Source organism: Macaca fascicularis, chromosome 8, assembly GCF_037993035.2.
Source record: "Macaca fascicularis isolate 582-1 chromosome 8, T2T-MFA8v1.1".
In the NCBI taxonomy this organism is placed as follows: domain Eukaryota; kingdom Metazoa; phylum Chordata; class Mammalia; order Primates; family Cercopithecidae; genus Macaca; species Macaca fascicularis.
In genome coordinates, this window is record NC_088382.1 from 138,468,198 (window position 1) to 138,484,319 (window position 16,122).

The 16,122-nt window shown below is 37.8% G+C and overlaps 1 long non-coding RNA gene across 1 annotated transcript in view; it reads right to left on the bottom strand.

The window, feature by feature from the left end:
* Positions 1–7,781: 7,781 nt before the first annotated feature.
* Positions 7,782–16,122, bottom strand: part of LOC135964568 (uncharacterized) — a 282,514-nt gene continuing 274,173 nt past the window's right edge. Inside the window, exon 4 of the long non-coding RNA XR_010577055.1 lies at positions 7,782–8,130. This is a non-coding gene — a long non-coding RNA (uncharacterized lncRNA). The remainder of the gene's footprint in view (positions 8,131–16,122) is intronic.

Here is a 16,122-nt window from a genome sequence, read left to right on the forward strand (position 1 = left end):
AATAAATGGGGAGAAGGAAAAACTATTTCTTACAGTAGAATTCTAATTAATAAATGTAGAAGGAATAATATAAATAGAAAATCACCATTTGGGGACATCACAGTAATAATTATTGCAAGAAAGAACCATTAACAGATAATAAAATTAATGGGTAAAAGTATGATGACAATCAGATTATTTTCATGATCTCAAAATATCTACCTACAAAGTAGTTATTAAATACAAAGGGTAAATTGTAACTTTACAGGGGAGGAACCTGTCAGACACACTCTTACACAAGTGTTCTCATAAAATTGCTAGTAATAGAACATCAACATTTTGTACCTCCTGATAAGATACACTGAGAAGGTCACAATATTGCTTTGGTGATGACTTTTAACCAAAATGCACACCTGAATTTAATCATAGGGAATATTATATAAATCTAAATTGAAAGGGTATTTTACAAAATAACAGGCCCATACTCTAAAAATATCAAGTCATGAGTTACAAAGAGAGCGAGGAAGTCTCACATTGAAGGAGTCTGAGAAGACATGAAATCCAAGTACAATGCAAAATCTAGTTTGGATGGTGGACTAGAAAAGGGACAATTGGTGAAATTTACATAAGGCCTGTAGGTTAGATGAGACGATTTTATCTGTATTAACTTCCTGGTTTTGACCACTTTTAAAATATGTATACAGAAAATTAACATTTAAGGAATCTGAGTGAAGAATAGATGGGAAATATGCAAAATTTTTATAAGTCTAAAATTATTTTAAAATTGAAAGTTAGACTTTTTTGTTTTTCTTTGAGACAGGGTCTCACTCTGTCACCCAGACTGTTTGCAGAGGTGTAATTTCAATTCACTGGAACCTCCGCCTCCCAGGCTCAAGAGATTCTCCTGCCTCAGCCTCCTCAATGGCTGGGATTACAGGTGCGTGCCACCACACCTGGCTAATTTTTATATTTTTAGTAGTGATGGGGTTTCACCATGTTGGCCAGGCTGGTCTCAAATGATTCACTAACCTCGGCCTCTGAAAGTGCTGGGATTATAGGCTTGAGCCACCTCGCCTGGCCGTGTTTTTTAATTAAATGAGTATTTAAAAAAGTTATTAATACTCCTCTCCCAGATATCTTGTTTTAGAGCCCCTTGGAGATAAATAACTACTCTGTCAATTTGGTATAAAGTATATAATTAGGTAGCTTCTAATAGGTGTGTGTATATATATATATATATTTACATCATTTTTTTGTTGTATCTGAAGTCCAAGAACACAGGCGTATGTTGGTTTTATTTATTGCTAAGTCCTCAACACCTAAAAGATTCATGATTGGAACCATCTTAATATATATTCATTAAATAAGTTAGCAGTAGATGTAAGTTTATCTCTTAGTCCTGTCATTTGCTAACTGTGATTTTAAAAAAACTTGCTTAACTTTGCAGAGTCTCGGTTTCCTCGTCAGCAAAATGGACATATCCTTGCCTACCTCTTGGAGTTATGGTGAGGATTAAATGAGGTGGCATTTAGAAAGCATGTAGCAGAGTCCCTGGTACACAGCACGGAAATTAGTGCTGATTCTCCTTTAACTCTCCATCAAAACTATTCTAGCTATTTTAAAGGGATCATATCTCTTGTTAATTTACCCAGATTGAGGAGCACTCCTGAGTTAGAGTCTGCCAAGTTATTTTTAAAATAGTGTCTTATTTGCTTCAGGTAGAGTTCTCATGAGATGAAATTTATTTTAATTTTCTTTCCCTAAAGTTAAAATGCCTCAAAAACCCTTAGATGTGAATATCTGGGAATTTAACATTTACCAACAAGGTATGGCATATATAAATCATGAAATATAGACACCTTTCATCGCTGATTTTGCAAGTACTGTTTACAGACTTCATTGGTCTCCACAAAGCATATGAAGAACATGGTGCTCCTTCACATATACATGAAGTCAGAGTTTTATGATTCCATAGGTACTGGCTTACAAAATACTTTCCATTGAGGACCATTTGAAGAATTGGGAGACAGAACAGAGAACCATCATTTATCAGGAACTTCCTCTGGAATGAGCCTGGGAATTTACGGAATTTACACTTAATCTTTCCATTAATCCTGTGAAATTTAAATGATGCCCATTTTATAAAATTCAGGAAACTAAATGTGAAGCAGGTTAAGTGACCCAGTGGCATTCTAAAACACTAGAAGATAAAATCGATGAATGGATAATTAAAACATAAAAATATAATTAAACAACGTAAAAGCACTTGAATAGAAAAAAAAATAGTTATTAATCCTAGTTTGTATTCCTCACATCAATAAAGACAGGAAATTTGTTTTTTCCCACACCTTTGCACAGACCTGTATGTCTCTTCTTTATTAACAAAAACATTTATCACGGCCCTCCTGTGCCTGTGTTCAGGGGAGCGCCATGCTGCTTACAAATGTCATAATGATTTCCTCCGTTTGATACACTGCAGCAGGGCCCCGCCTAGGGCAGCTTTTGACTCAGGGCTCTATAAGTAACATAAATATTTTTAAAAGATGGTGACGATGGTGAAAAAAATTTACCCCCATCTTTCATCCTCTTTTTCATTTCTCTTATTAATGAACTTCCTCTACCCCGACTCACCTCCATACTAGCCAGTAGAGATGGCTTGCGCTGAAGACCCCAGGTGAAAGATCTGTAGCCGTAGCCTGCGGGGAGGGTGGATAGGGCGTGGCTTTTCTGCGCAGGCGCTCTTCACTCCCCCGCCCTCTGTCCTCCCTTCACACTTGGTCTCACTGATCTGAGGCTGTTTTTCCTACTACTTACCTTGAACATACAGCTGTTATTTATAGCCATCTTTTATAGTTCACAAGGCCCTTTCCACATCCTAGTACATTCCATATGCACAAGCAGCCTGTGAAGTAGTTATTATGAGCTGCATTGGGTAGATGAAAACATGGAGCCCCAGAAAGCTGATAATTTTGTCCAAGATCAGTGGTTCCCAAATGGACAGGCAGGACCTGAACTTGAAAGTATTGCTCTTTTTAACACACCATGGCCCTCTGATTATAGCTACCTTACAATCGACCTACAGCAGGCATCACAAACTCATTTAAATGACTGGGCTGGCCCCAGAAAGCAAGTGAGTTTCCAACACTGAGCCCTTTGTGTCTCTCTCTTCCTCTCCCTGACAAAAGTATAAGTTTCAAGCTACGGAAAAGTTGAAGCTAAGAAAGATATTCTGAAGGAACAATTACAGCCACTATGCCTCCAGCTGGCCTCTTGGTTTTGAGAGTAGTTTCAAATCGATTGTCCTGGGCTTTATTGGGGTCTTATTTTTCTGTTTCTTGCAAGAGAAAAGACGAGAAAACTCACATGCAAATAGACTGAATGGTAAGTCACACAAGGAGATAGTAGTACAGGCTTCAGCTCTCCAGATCTATCCTATCCTCACCAGGGAGAGGATGAAAGGAAACTGCTAGAAATAGGAAAGAGACCAAATTGAGGGGAAACTGCTCAGCATTCAGGACCATTAAAGATACCAAGGGAAGTTCTGATATCCTTGCCCTGGTAACCTTTGGGGAAAAAGAGAGTTTAGCTGATGAGATAATTATTCATGCTTGAGCTATTTTCCCCAGTACTAAATAATTAGTTCTAATGAGTTTTCCAAGGGAATATTTGTTTTCAGCACTAAGAAAATGAGGGATGGGGTCACAGAGAAAATCTGAGCAGAAGTTGAACAGAGGGTTATTGAAAGAACTGAAACTCGAGGAGCTTCAACTTCACATTCAGTCTGCCACTCCGAGACAGGCTGGCCTTTTGATAGGACCCCTCTGCCACCCAGCTTCATCATGTCAAAGTGCCTCAGAGACACTGAAAGTGGAGAAGGACATACTTTATCTAACACATCCTCATTTCACCTGGCAACTTGGCCACTAATTCACTGTTTGAACAATTAGCAGAAATAGCAACTGTGATGGAACCCGTGGAGAAGATATTAGTTGAAGGAACAGATTGTAATGAATAATCCAGCCTTTGTCATCGCAGCCCTAGGGAGAACTGTGCACACTGGCTCTTGCTAATCCTGGAAATAATGATTTTTTATTCAGTGGTCTTACTTAAGAGAAAGCAAATTTTCCACATAGCATTTTGAGTGGGGCTGACTGGGCTCAGCATTGCCTTTTGAAGCAAAATAGCTTCTGAGGCCTCTGAGTCAGATGACTGGTGGATTTTGCATAGGCCTTCTGTGTATAAAACAGAAGAGCCACTGGAAAGCCCTTTGTGTGAGCCACCCTGCTCAGTGGGTGAACGGCCAGGATTATGTGTGTCCCAATATTACAGCTACCACCAGTCACTGGGAGCTGGAGAAATGAGACCAGTGGCACTTTTTAGACTGTCTGACTTCTTCAATTCAGCTCTTCATTTTTGATTTCAGTACTTAATTAGTGAAAGTGTGTCCCTGGAGAAGGTATAAATCAGCCCCACAGATGAATGCAACACAGAGGCATGGGAACACAAAGAAAGCAGACTGTGACCGTGTTAGCATCAGAGCGAACACGGACCAGACTTACTCCCCTTGTACTTCCTTATAAGGGTATGGCTGACCTTGGGAATGACTGTGAGGTTTAGTTTAGTTCATTTCAGCAAACATGTATTGAGCTCCATTATCTGCTGGGATCTGAGCCGGGATCTGGCAATAATAGCATAAGAATAGATAAAGATAATAATGAGTTAGCACTTTCAACTTGCTGGACAAGACCAAGAACATTGAATGTGCTTTCTCATTTGATCCTTACAACAACCCTGGTAAGAAACATCCTATTAACATCTGGGGAGACTGAAGACTAGAGCCACTAAGTGCTACACATGCTTTTATGTCTCATAAAAAAGAGGGACCAGGATTCCATTCGAGGTCTGATTTCTTAGCATTGTATGTAGTCCTTGTGACAGATCACTACTTGTTCACCAAAATCCATTTTTATATCTTCCTGAGCACGTAACGAAACTACATTGCCCAGCAATTTTTTTTTTTTTTTTTTTGTAACTACATATAGTCATATGTGCTTTCTTATGGGTGGATTATAAGTAGAAATGGGCTGTTCCACTAACCTCAAGGCTTTAAAGAAGATGTATGCCTCCTCCAGGAATTTTTTCAGAGTCTATATGTTGAATGCCAATGCAAAACAGTGCTAGGGGATAGTAGATGACAATATAAAAGGAACCCAGGCCTTTGAATCACTTCATGATGGAAAAACACATGCCAACCAGGAATACCCACTTTGGACTATTATAGGAACAAGATAAAAATGTTACTCTAATCAATACACTGCCCAATGTAAATTTAAATAAATCATAGCTTCTATCTTTGAGTCAAAGTTAATGATCAGATGTTCTTATCTTTTGTATATTTTGATACCCAACATCTATTTTCTGATTTTGTTCTGTTGGTTTTGTCTTGTTTTTCCCCTCAGAAATGGGAAATGAGATACTTTCTCCCATCAAAACCTTCAGTGCCTGGAAGGTAACTTCAACAAACTTTATAAAAGGAACATTTGAAGAAATAGCAATACTAATATTGGATAAGACACAATAGAAATAGAGTAGAAGAGTTATTATTTTCGAATGAATGGTTACCAAATGCAAGACACTTTAGCCTTAGTCTCTGTGTTCCTAAGAAGTAAAATTGGGACCAGTGGATAGAACATTTAAGAAGTCAGGCTTTAGTTTATTTTGTGAAATATATATGTTCTATTTGGCAAAGTACACAAAGGTAAAGAGGGTACCTTCAGAAGGCATAGTGAGGTTGGATGGCCATTTAGTACAAATATTGTGGAGCAAATGTCGGCAGCAAATGAGGATTTTCAAGTCAGCCAGTGTGTCCTTCAATCAGGAGATCTTGTGATTCTAAGAACATTTGATTTTGTGAATCTTCAAGTCATAGTCCATACTTCCATATTTCCAAACCTCTAGGTTTTCTTCTGATGTAACTTTCAATGTGAACGCATTCTTCTGGAGAAAAAGGAGAAATAATGGATAGATTCTCTTGGCTCAAGGACTGCTTTGGTTCAAATCCCAGCTCCGTTCTCTTTAGGTGTGTGCCTTGAACTAGTTATTTTGTTTTTCTGTACTTCAGATTCCTCATCTATAAATGCAGATAATAATACCTATCAGATTAGGTTTTTGTGAAGATTAAACTAGCTTTATATTGAGCACTTTGAACCACTCATGACATATAAGTGCAGAATAATGTGAGCTATAATTATCACTGGTTAAGTGCCATTTATGCTAGATGTTTTCTTGTCTCAACACTGGCCAGTCCCTTGTTCTGTTCTCCTACTCTGCACTAGAATAATAAACACAGATGTGTCCCTCTGCCCTGGAAACATTTCATCATTCTAATAGGTAGGCATGTAACATCAAAGTCAATGACCCTAAGGAATGATGGTTGAAATTTCAGGTAGAGTCATAGTAGGCTTTGAGGAACCACTGTGAATTTGAAAGAAGCATCTGAGAGATTAAGATAATTAGGTATTTTAGGACTGAACATGTGTCCCTATCTCTGGTCCTCAGACACCGCATCTATAAAATAGACCCTCTGGACTCCATCATTTCTTAGCTCCCCTCTGACTCTCCTTCAGCCGAGGTACAGCCTTGTTCCTGATACAGCTGACACCATTACAGGGACTTTGCCAAGTGTAAGGACTGAGGAAATACTTGGCCATGGGGGCCCATTTTGTTGACTCAGATATGTGTCCTGTTTATTTGTATTGAAATGAAAACCTAGGGAATAGCATAATTGGTCAATAAGGAGAAACTGTCAGAATGAGAGCAGAGCTAAAGAAGTTGCTTGTCTCTGAAACATCTAGTTCACATCTTCAAGAGGTGTTTACACATTTCTTGAAAGAAGTTTCCCTACCCTAAGTAGCCCATCTTCCAAGGCTTTGAAACAATACCTGCTTTTTTTTTTTTTTTTTTGCTTTATTCAGGATTTATTTAATAAATACCTGAACCTATGTTATCATAAAGTTTTATTTCCTAGCAGACATTACAGTTTTATATTACATTTTCTTTTCTTTCACATTCTAGATTGCTGTTTCCTCCCTCAAATTCTCACTTCCCTCTCTTTCTCTCAGTCTTTCTTTCTCTTTCTTCCTTTCTCACTGAGTCACAAGTCACAAGTTAGTCCTCCAGAATCCAGAAATAGACTTCAAGGCACTGTATCTAAAATAGTCTGGAGCCAGAGGGTGAGTATGACAGACACCAAGAGTTAACTTTAGGCATTACTCCCAAAGGTTCAGAGGAAGAGAATAAAATAAAATTAAAAAAAAAAAAAAAACCTGACAATGAGAAGAGAGGAATATTAGGGACAGGAGTAAATAGAGGGCCCTAGTAATTACTCTAACAGACACGGAGTTTCTAATATTTGTTTTACTAACCTCTAGATGCTTGATTTTTGAGTGGGTCAGCACTGGTGAAAATTCAAATGTTATGGATGATGTGCTATTTATTCATTCATTCAACACATATTCAGCGATCACCTATTAGGTCCTAAGGATGTGATGGTGAGCAGAGGCATTATATCCTTATCTTAATGGAACTGATATTCTGGGAAGAGGAGGACAACCAATGGGGGACAATGAAGTAAAGTATTTATATGGAGATCAGGTCTCTGAAGGCAATAGAGGTTAAGATGACAGGGAGTGACTGGATTTAGGTTGGGGGTGTTCTAGATGGGTGGATCAGATGTGGAGAATTTTAAGCTGAGACCTCAAAGATGAGAAGAAACCAAAGCAGAGGTAAAAGCACTCTAGGGAGAGAAGGGCAAGTGCAGGTCTTTGAGACAGAAATAAATACATGTATCACTCAAGAAGAGCCAGCAATGTGAGTGGATTGGAATGTGGTGAGGGATGAGGAGCTATCACCAGTAAGAAACAGAGGGGGTAGAGCAGTGCAACGTACACAGGACTTGGCCGACTCTGGGAAAACTTGTACTGAGACATTCTGTCTCATTTCTTTCTCTTTCTTTATATTATCTAGTTTTGCTCAAAGTGAAACTTTTGTATTTGGCTTTTATTTACCCTTTATTTTCTTTCTCTCTCTCATTGCCGTTCTTCATATCTTCTTTCTTGGCAGGGATTTGCACTAATTTCTTTCCCCTCCATTCTACAAAATGGAATAACTGTAAGTTATTAATCAGTTACAATGAGGACAATACCTGAAAGGCATTCCTCCTCTTCCCCAGTGTTTGTGCATCTGACCGGTAACAGAAGCCACTGCCTCTGAGAGGGAATTCCTCTTTTCCACTAAGCCTGAAGTCTTACCTCTCCTCTAAGTCTCACCTGAGTGATTGTCTTCCCTTCACTGGCTTTGGCAGTTAGTCATTCGTGATCTTTCCCGTTTGGGTTCTGATTTCACAAACACACATTAGGCTCTTTAATGCATACTATCTCATCTGTTGCTCACAATAGCCCTTTAAGGTTGGTATTATTTCCAGTTTTACAGAAGAGTAAATGCCCAGATGATCACTCAATAATACACAGATAGTAAGCTGCAGAAATGGGTTATAAATTCAGATGTTGTATAATATTAGGTTGGTGCAAAAGTAATTGCTGTTTTTGTCATTAAAAGTAATGACAAAATTACCTTTGCGTCAACCTAAATACCTTTGATGTTCTCTCTAGCTCACACTTAAATCTTATATTGTATTTCAACATCTAACTTATTTTTTTTGGCCAGTCTACCCAGTTTGGCAGTCAGTCTTGAGAGTGGACGTTGTGCTGTCTCTACCACTTTTCTTTCTTAGCACTGAGCCTTCTCGATGAATCCCTCTCTCCCTTTTTCTTGTATGCTTGGCTCTCCTGCAGCATTTAGTAAGGTGATGTGCTCTCTGAAATACTTGCAACTCACCAAGAAACATTAATTGCAGCTTTCTCTGTGTTCCCCACATGCTTTCTACCTACCCTATTACATCACTGTAATCATTTAATCATTTCTCTTTCTTTTCCAGTTAGTCTTTAGCCCATGTTGTTCAAGGATAGACACTAGCTAGCCATGACTCTCAAGTAATTGTAACATGGTTGGTATGACTACAGAATTGGATTTTAATAGTATTAAAATTTCTTGATTAAATTTTTTTGTTAAATCATAAGTCACATATAAATTGCAACTGTGACTTGCCTATAGATATAAGAATTTAGATAAAATCAACAAAACATTCTGTATGAATCAATTTACTATATAACATTTACAATCAAAAGTATTATATATTTTATTACTGTTTGTAAATTCCATCTACACATTCTTCATATCAGTAGTTTGTGTGTGTGTGTTTCTTTTTCAGAGAGCTAGATATAAATATTTACCAGCACACCACTAGATATAGATTATAATATCACGTGATTGAAAATCAGAAGACCAAGGTTTTAGCTTTGCCAGTAACTAGTAGTATGAATAAGGAAAAGTTAGTTACTTTTTTTGTCCACTTTGGCAAAACTACAAGTAGTAAAGCTCTTTCAACTACAAATTTCTATTTATTGTATAAAGCTTCTCTCAGCCCCAGTTTAAAGACAGGAGGTGAGAATATTAGGTTGAACAGATATAAAAGATTATCATCAGTTTACCTCCCTACATTCCGTATTGATTAAGTTAAATTTAAATTTAAAAACTGAAGCAGTGTATTTTCATTAGCCACAACTTTATTATTTTTCTAAGAAAATGTTTCATTTTGAATGTTGCAAATTTAGCATTCGAATTGAAATGTACTGTCAATATAAAATACACAGAGATTTCATAGGCTGAGTAAGAAAAATAATGCAAAATATCGTAATTTGTTATATTGATGACCTGTTCAAATGCTAATATTTTGGAGATATTGAGCTAAATAAAATATATTATGAAAATTATTTTAAATTGTTTATATATATTTTTAAATGTGACTACTAGAAATTTCAAAAAATATATATATGGCTCTCCAGGTAATTATATTGAATGGTACTGCTACTGACACTCCAAAGACAGGGACAATGTTTCATTTGTTTTTGTATGTTAAAACCCTATGGTGCCAGGTGCATAAGTGCTCACAATAAGTGGTATGAATGAATGAATCAATTATTTGAATCACCTTTTCATATTTTGCATTCTGACTTGCATATAGAAGGCAGTCAATAAACATTAGACTTTCAGTTGATCCCTGATCTAGATTTAAAAATGTTATCCACAGCTGGAAACCATCATTCTCAGCAAACTATTGCAAGAACAGAAAATCAAACACCGCATGTTCTCATTCATAGATGGGAACTGAACAATGAAGATCACTTGGACACAGGAAGGGGAACATCACACACCGGAGCCTGTTGTGGGGAGAGGGGAGGGATAGCATTAGGAAATATACCTAATGTAAATGACGAGTTAATGGGTGCAGCACACCAACATGGCACATGTATACATATGTAACAAACCTGCACATTGTGCACATGTATGCTAGAACATAAAGTATAATTAAAAAATAAAAAATAAAAATAAAAATGTTACCCAAAGGAAAGCATTCTTTTTATCCCTTTCCTTTTGACACTATTTGGGACTTTCAGGTCTTTTGTTATTTTCTGGAAGGAACATAAATAAAAATTCAGAAAACTGAAAAGAAAAATAAGAGAAAAAATTATGAGTTGCTACAGTAGAAACTCAGAAATTTCTTTGCCCTTATTATTAAAGCAAAATATGAACTTTTGAGGAACTTGCCCTTTACCTTTATTACCTGGTTCTAACATGCATATTTTTTTTCAAATTTTAATTTGTCTGACAATTACGCTGCCTCTTGTAAATAAGGAATGTATTTAATGTGGCAACAGTAATTGTTTTCCTTATTTTTATCCACAAAAAGCATTTATTAAATCAAAGTAGTTTCTTATGATCATTGGCATCTTAGAATCATAGAATCACAGAAATAAGGATAAGATCAATAGAATTCAAGACCATTATGTTTGCCTAATCATAGTAGAATATTTTTGAGGTAGCAGATTTTACAAGTGAGTTGTTCTTTCAGGGATCCTCTAGGATTTGTGTGTGATGAGTATTATATATATATATATATGTAAGCTCAATTTAGTGTGATCTAAAGCAGATCAATGAAAGCTTGGGTAAGTTGTTTTTTGTTTTTTGTTTTTGGAGACAGAATCTGGCTCTGTCACCCAGGCTGGAGTGCAGTGGCATGATCTCCACTCACTGCAAGCTCCGCCTCCCAGGTTCACACCATTTTCCTGCCTCAGTCTCCTGAGTAGCTAGGACTACAGGCACCCGCCACCGCGCCCAGCTAATTTTTTTGTATTTTTAGTAGAGATGGGGTTTCACCATGTTAGCCAGGATGGTCTCGATCTCCTGACCACGTGATCCACCCGGCTCAGCCTCCCAACGTGTTGAGATTACAGGTGTCAGCCACTGAGCCTGGCCAGAGCTGGGCAAGTTTAATTGGAGAAGACTTGTTAGAAGGAGTGATTTGGTTGCTTTAGAAATCCTTTTGGTGTATTTCCAATGGCCAAAGTTCAAACTGGAGCAAGCACCTTTAGAATCTGATTCTTTGGGTGTGGTGGCTCACGCCTGTAATCCCAGCACTTTGGGAGGCCGAGGTGGGTGGATCATGAGGTCAACAGTTCGAGACCAGCCTGGCCAACATAGTGAAACCCTGTCTACTAAAAATACGAAAATTAGCTGGGCGTGGGTGGGTGCCTGTAAATCCAGCTACTCCGGAGGCTGAGGCAGAATTGCTTGAACCAGGGAGACAGAGGTTGCAGTGAGCAGAGATCATGCCATTGCACCCCAGCCAGGGCAACAGTGTGAGACCTGATTCTTACCTGCTTCTTGATCTCCTGCCACATTCTCTACCTCAGATTCTATGTTTGAACCTATCCTGTTACTTATATTTTTCAAATGCATGTAAAGATTTCAAAGTATTTTGTCTGATCATATTCTCTCTGTCCTGGAAGAACCTATCCTTTGGTCAGGCTGTTAGAAAATTCTTTCTGTTGCTTGGGGGAAAAGCTCAAGCTTTACTTCTTTTATGAAGCCGCCTCTGAGATCTTGGATTAGACTCACCTGGAACATATTTCTATTATAGGGCATCTGTAAGTCACTTCTTCCACATCTATCTAACCAAAAAACTTTGAGTTTCTTGAGAACAGGAGCTTTGCCTTTTTCAAATTGCTATCTCTAGAGCAATTGTTCCCAAACTGGCTTCACAGTAGAATCACCCAAAGAGCTGAAAACAACCAATCAACAGACAAATAACAACAAAAAATAAAAATTAAAAAGCAAAACAAAAAAAAAAGCTATGCCTGAAACCCACCTGCGACCAGGTAAACCATAGTTTGTAGAGGTAGGGCACAGAAATCAACACTTTTCAAGTACCCAGAGTGATTTCAATTGCAGCTGGATTAAGAAGCATTTGTCTGTATGTATATGCACTGAATTCATGCATATTCATTTATTTGAATTGGATTGAAGATTAACGGGAACTATAGTAAATTATAGTGGAAGTTTAGAATAAAGTAAGCTGTCTACGCATTACAACAAAAAGATTTATTTGCACTAAGATAATTAAAATTTCAAATTTCTGAAATGCAAGATTCTAAGTATTACCTACATTATAAGCACTGAGATAATGGAACTGAGAATATTTTCATCTGTGAAGTTAAGGCCTAAACTCTTTGGTTTCTAAAACCCTTTTCAAGTCTAAACAAATAATATCAAAATCACAAAACTTATGAGATGGAAAGGCTTTTAATGATTTTCCAGGTCTCTTGTCTTACAGATGACTTCATAACTTCTTGTACGGAATGCTTCATGGTTTTCTTTTTTTTTTTTTTTTTTTGAGACGGAGTCTCTCTCTGTCCCCCAGGCTGGAGTGCAGTGGCCGGATCTCAGCTCACTGCAAGCTCCGCCTCCCAGGTTCACGCCATTCTCCTACCTCAGCCTCCTGAGTAGCTGGGACTACAGGCGCCCGCCACAGCGCCCGGCTAGTTTTTGTATTTTTTTAGTAGAGACGGGGTTTCACCATGTTAGCCAGGATGGTCTCGATCTCCTGACCTTGTGATCCAACCGTCTCGGCCTCCCAAAGTGCTGGGATTACAGGCTTGAGCCACCGCGCCCGGCCTGCTTCATGGTTTTCAAGGCACTTTCATGACAATTATTTTCAGAAAAACCCACTAGGTAGATTGATCACCCTGTTTAGCAGATAAGAAAACTAAGGCCTGCAAGCATTATGTGATTGACCAAAGAGCATACAGATAATTATGTCCTGTCTTCCATGTTATTTATATGTCCAAGAGGAAAAAGGTAAAGCCAAGGAAGCTCTTGATATATTTTAATAACAGAAATATGAGGGTGTCAATTTTTCATTTTCAGTGTGGGTAGAGTTAGAGAAGTGATGCGATTCATTATCAGCACCTTGCCACATTTGTAACTTTCTTCTCTTCTTCAAAGTGTTCTCTTCCTTGTCCCTACTCCTCTCCCACTCCACTTAGATCACCAAGATCTAATCATGACTTTCTTATTTCACTTTTCCTACCTCTTATCAAAATGCACTTATCAATACCTATACATGTACTTTGCAGGTGACACATGTACTCATTCTCCTATGATGCACCTCAGAGGAGCCACACAACAACTTTTGCAGCAGGTATTATTTTTAGCACAATTTTATAGACCAGAAATCCAAGACCTAAGGAAGTGAATTGACTTAAACACAATCAAACACTAGCTTCTCATAGAGCTGAAGCTCTAACTCACTCTTCTGGTCAGAAGTTTGAAGTTCCATCTTTTCTCTGTTGTTCTATACTGACTGTCTCATGGAAGAGCAATAACTGAGAAGATACATACTTGGCTTTGAGAAGATTTTGGTCAAATACAAGTAGTGGAGCCAGATTGTCGATATTAGATTTGTGGGATTATATAGGCCATTTAGACATGCATGTAACTAGAATTATCATTTGGCCCTATGTGATACATTATTTCATCATTTTCAAATATTCACTGCCCTCTCCTTGTAGAAGGAAGGTATTTCCCACTCCACTGATGTTGAGCCCGGCTGTTTGACTTGTTCTAGCCATTAGAATGTTGATCGACTTTTTACATGCCAGGTTTTAGTTTTAAATATGACTATGCAGCTTTGTTTGACTTCATGCCTTTTGCCATGAGTGTGGCATGTACCAGATGTGGGCTGTTCCCTCACGTAGAACTCTGAAGTGCTAAGACATGTGGAGCATGAGCAAGCAGAATTGGAGCGGTTACTGATACATGGAATCTGATCCAAAAAACAGAGAAAAAGTTTGTTGCCAGGGATGTTGGCTCATGCCTATAATCCCACCTACTTAGGGTGGCGGAGATGGGAGAAGGGCTTGAGACTAAGCATTCAAGGCCAGCCTGGGCAAGATAGCAAGACTTCTATCTCAAAAAAAAAAACAAAACAAAAGAAAGAAACAAAATGGTAAGTTTGTGGCTATAAGCCATTAAAATTTCAGGATTGTTGTTAAGCAGCAAAACTGACTTACACAGCCTACTTCCCAAGCAGATCTTCAAACTATATGATAAATGTGAACATAAGCTATTTTTAAACATTGACTTGGTATATGAGTATAGAAAAGCTGCATCACTATTCTGTACTCCCATTTGAAATGTTAACCTTTTCAGTTGAGATGAGAATTAGGAATAAAAAGTAAAGAGTTGGATGCATCTTCTAGTTCTTAACAAATGTTAATTAGGGCTTCTTGGCTGCAAAGCAAGCATTGTGAAATGTGAAGCTTTCTTAGGAATGATAAGCTTGAAAAAAATCACCATCATAACCAGAGCAGTTTGAGGCTGAACTTAGTAGAAGATTAAAATTTCCTTTTAAATCATCCTAAATTTTAAAACTATATCATTAGCATGGTATTATCCATATGCTTTCCTCAACTGTTTAATTACAGAGGAGGCAGTTAAGCAGATCAAGAGACTCTATTAACAGACAAACCCAAAAGCAAATATGATGAAATGTAATTACAGGGAGTAAATGATCCGGAGTCTCCCAGAGCCTCCCAGAACTCTAAGAATATTCTAAACATGATTTATGCCACCACAAAGTGAACCCATACTTACCATCCATTTTCCCCACAATCTGCTTCCTGTACTAGATAGAGAAAGCACACACATTCAGATAAAATAACTGTCCATTTGCACAATGATATAGGACTTTTAAATCTCCTTCCTGCTTCCTACTCATAGGATTTTATATTATACTTGGTAGCTCTAGAAAGGTTTTATTTCTATAACCTATAAAATGTTGGCCACACACGTGACTAAGATGTCAAGACCCCTGAAATAGTGAAGGAAATGCTAGAGAATTAACGTGATTCTGGTACTTGAAGGAAATGTCCAGTCATCCAACTCATGGCATTCAAAGGCCATATCATTTGAAGGGCTAGGTCTGGGCTGCTGTTGATAGTTAGGGATCTCCAGCAGTGACATATTCAGGTAGATAGATGAACTCACAATTCCATGAAAATCTGTCTGATTTGAAAAGTAGGCTCTATAAACACAAAGTAGGCTTCAATTTATTAGATGTGGTGGTATCTTGAATACAGGGCACAACACTGAAGAAACAATTCTCAATTCCTACGTGGCTTCTAGGTATAAGCCTCTTATGCAGCAAGGCTTGGTGTGAATTAACTCATGCTCTGGATAGGAGTTGGTCTATAGGCAGTTTATGGAGTACTCAGAGTTGGGTGGAGCTGGAGATGGACAGCAAGAACTAAAGAACAGTAGAATTAAAGCTAAGTCTTCTGTTTACAAAGGGGGAAAATCTTTGTTCTAGACTCAATCCAGTCAAGTATAAACATACTGGGTTTTCATTCCCTCCTCTTTCTCATACTCCACTATATTCCTATAATTCAAACAGATTCAACAAACATGTAATAAACTCTGATTTCCAAACACATTCACATGTTACTTAACCTTTACAACTGTCTTGTCAGGCTGCTTGTATAACACCTGTTTGTGGTAAAACAAACAAACAAATAAACAAACAAAAAAATCCCCAAAAAATGAAGCACAGAAAGATTACCCTAAATCACAGTTAAGTAATGTCAGAATCAGAATTTATATACACATCACTGAAATCCAAGTTCATAA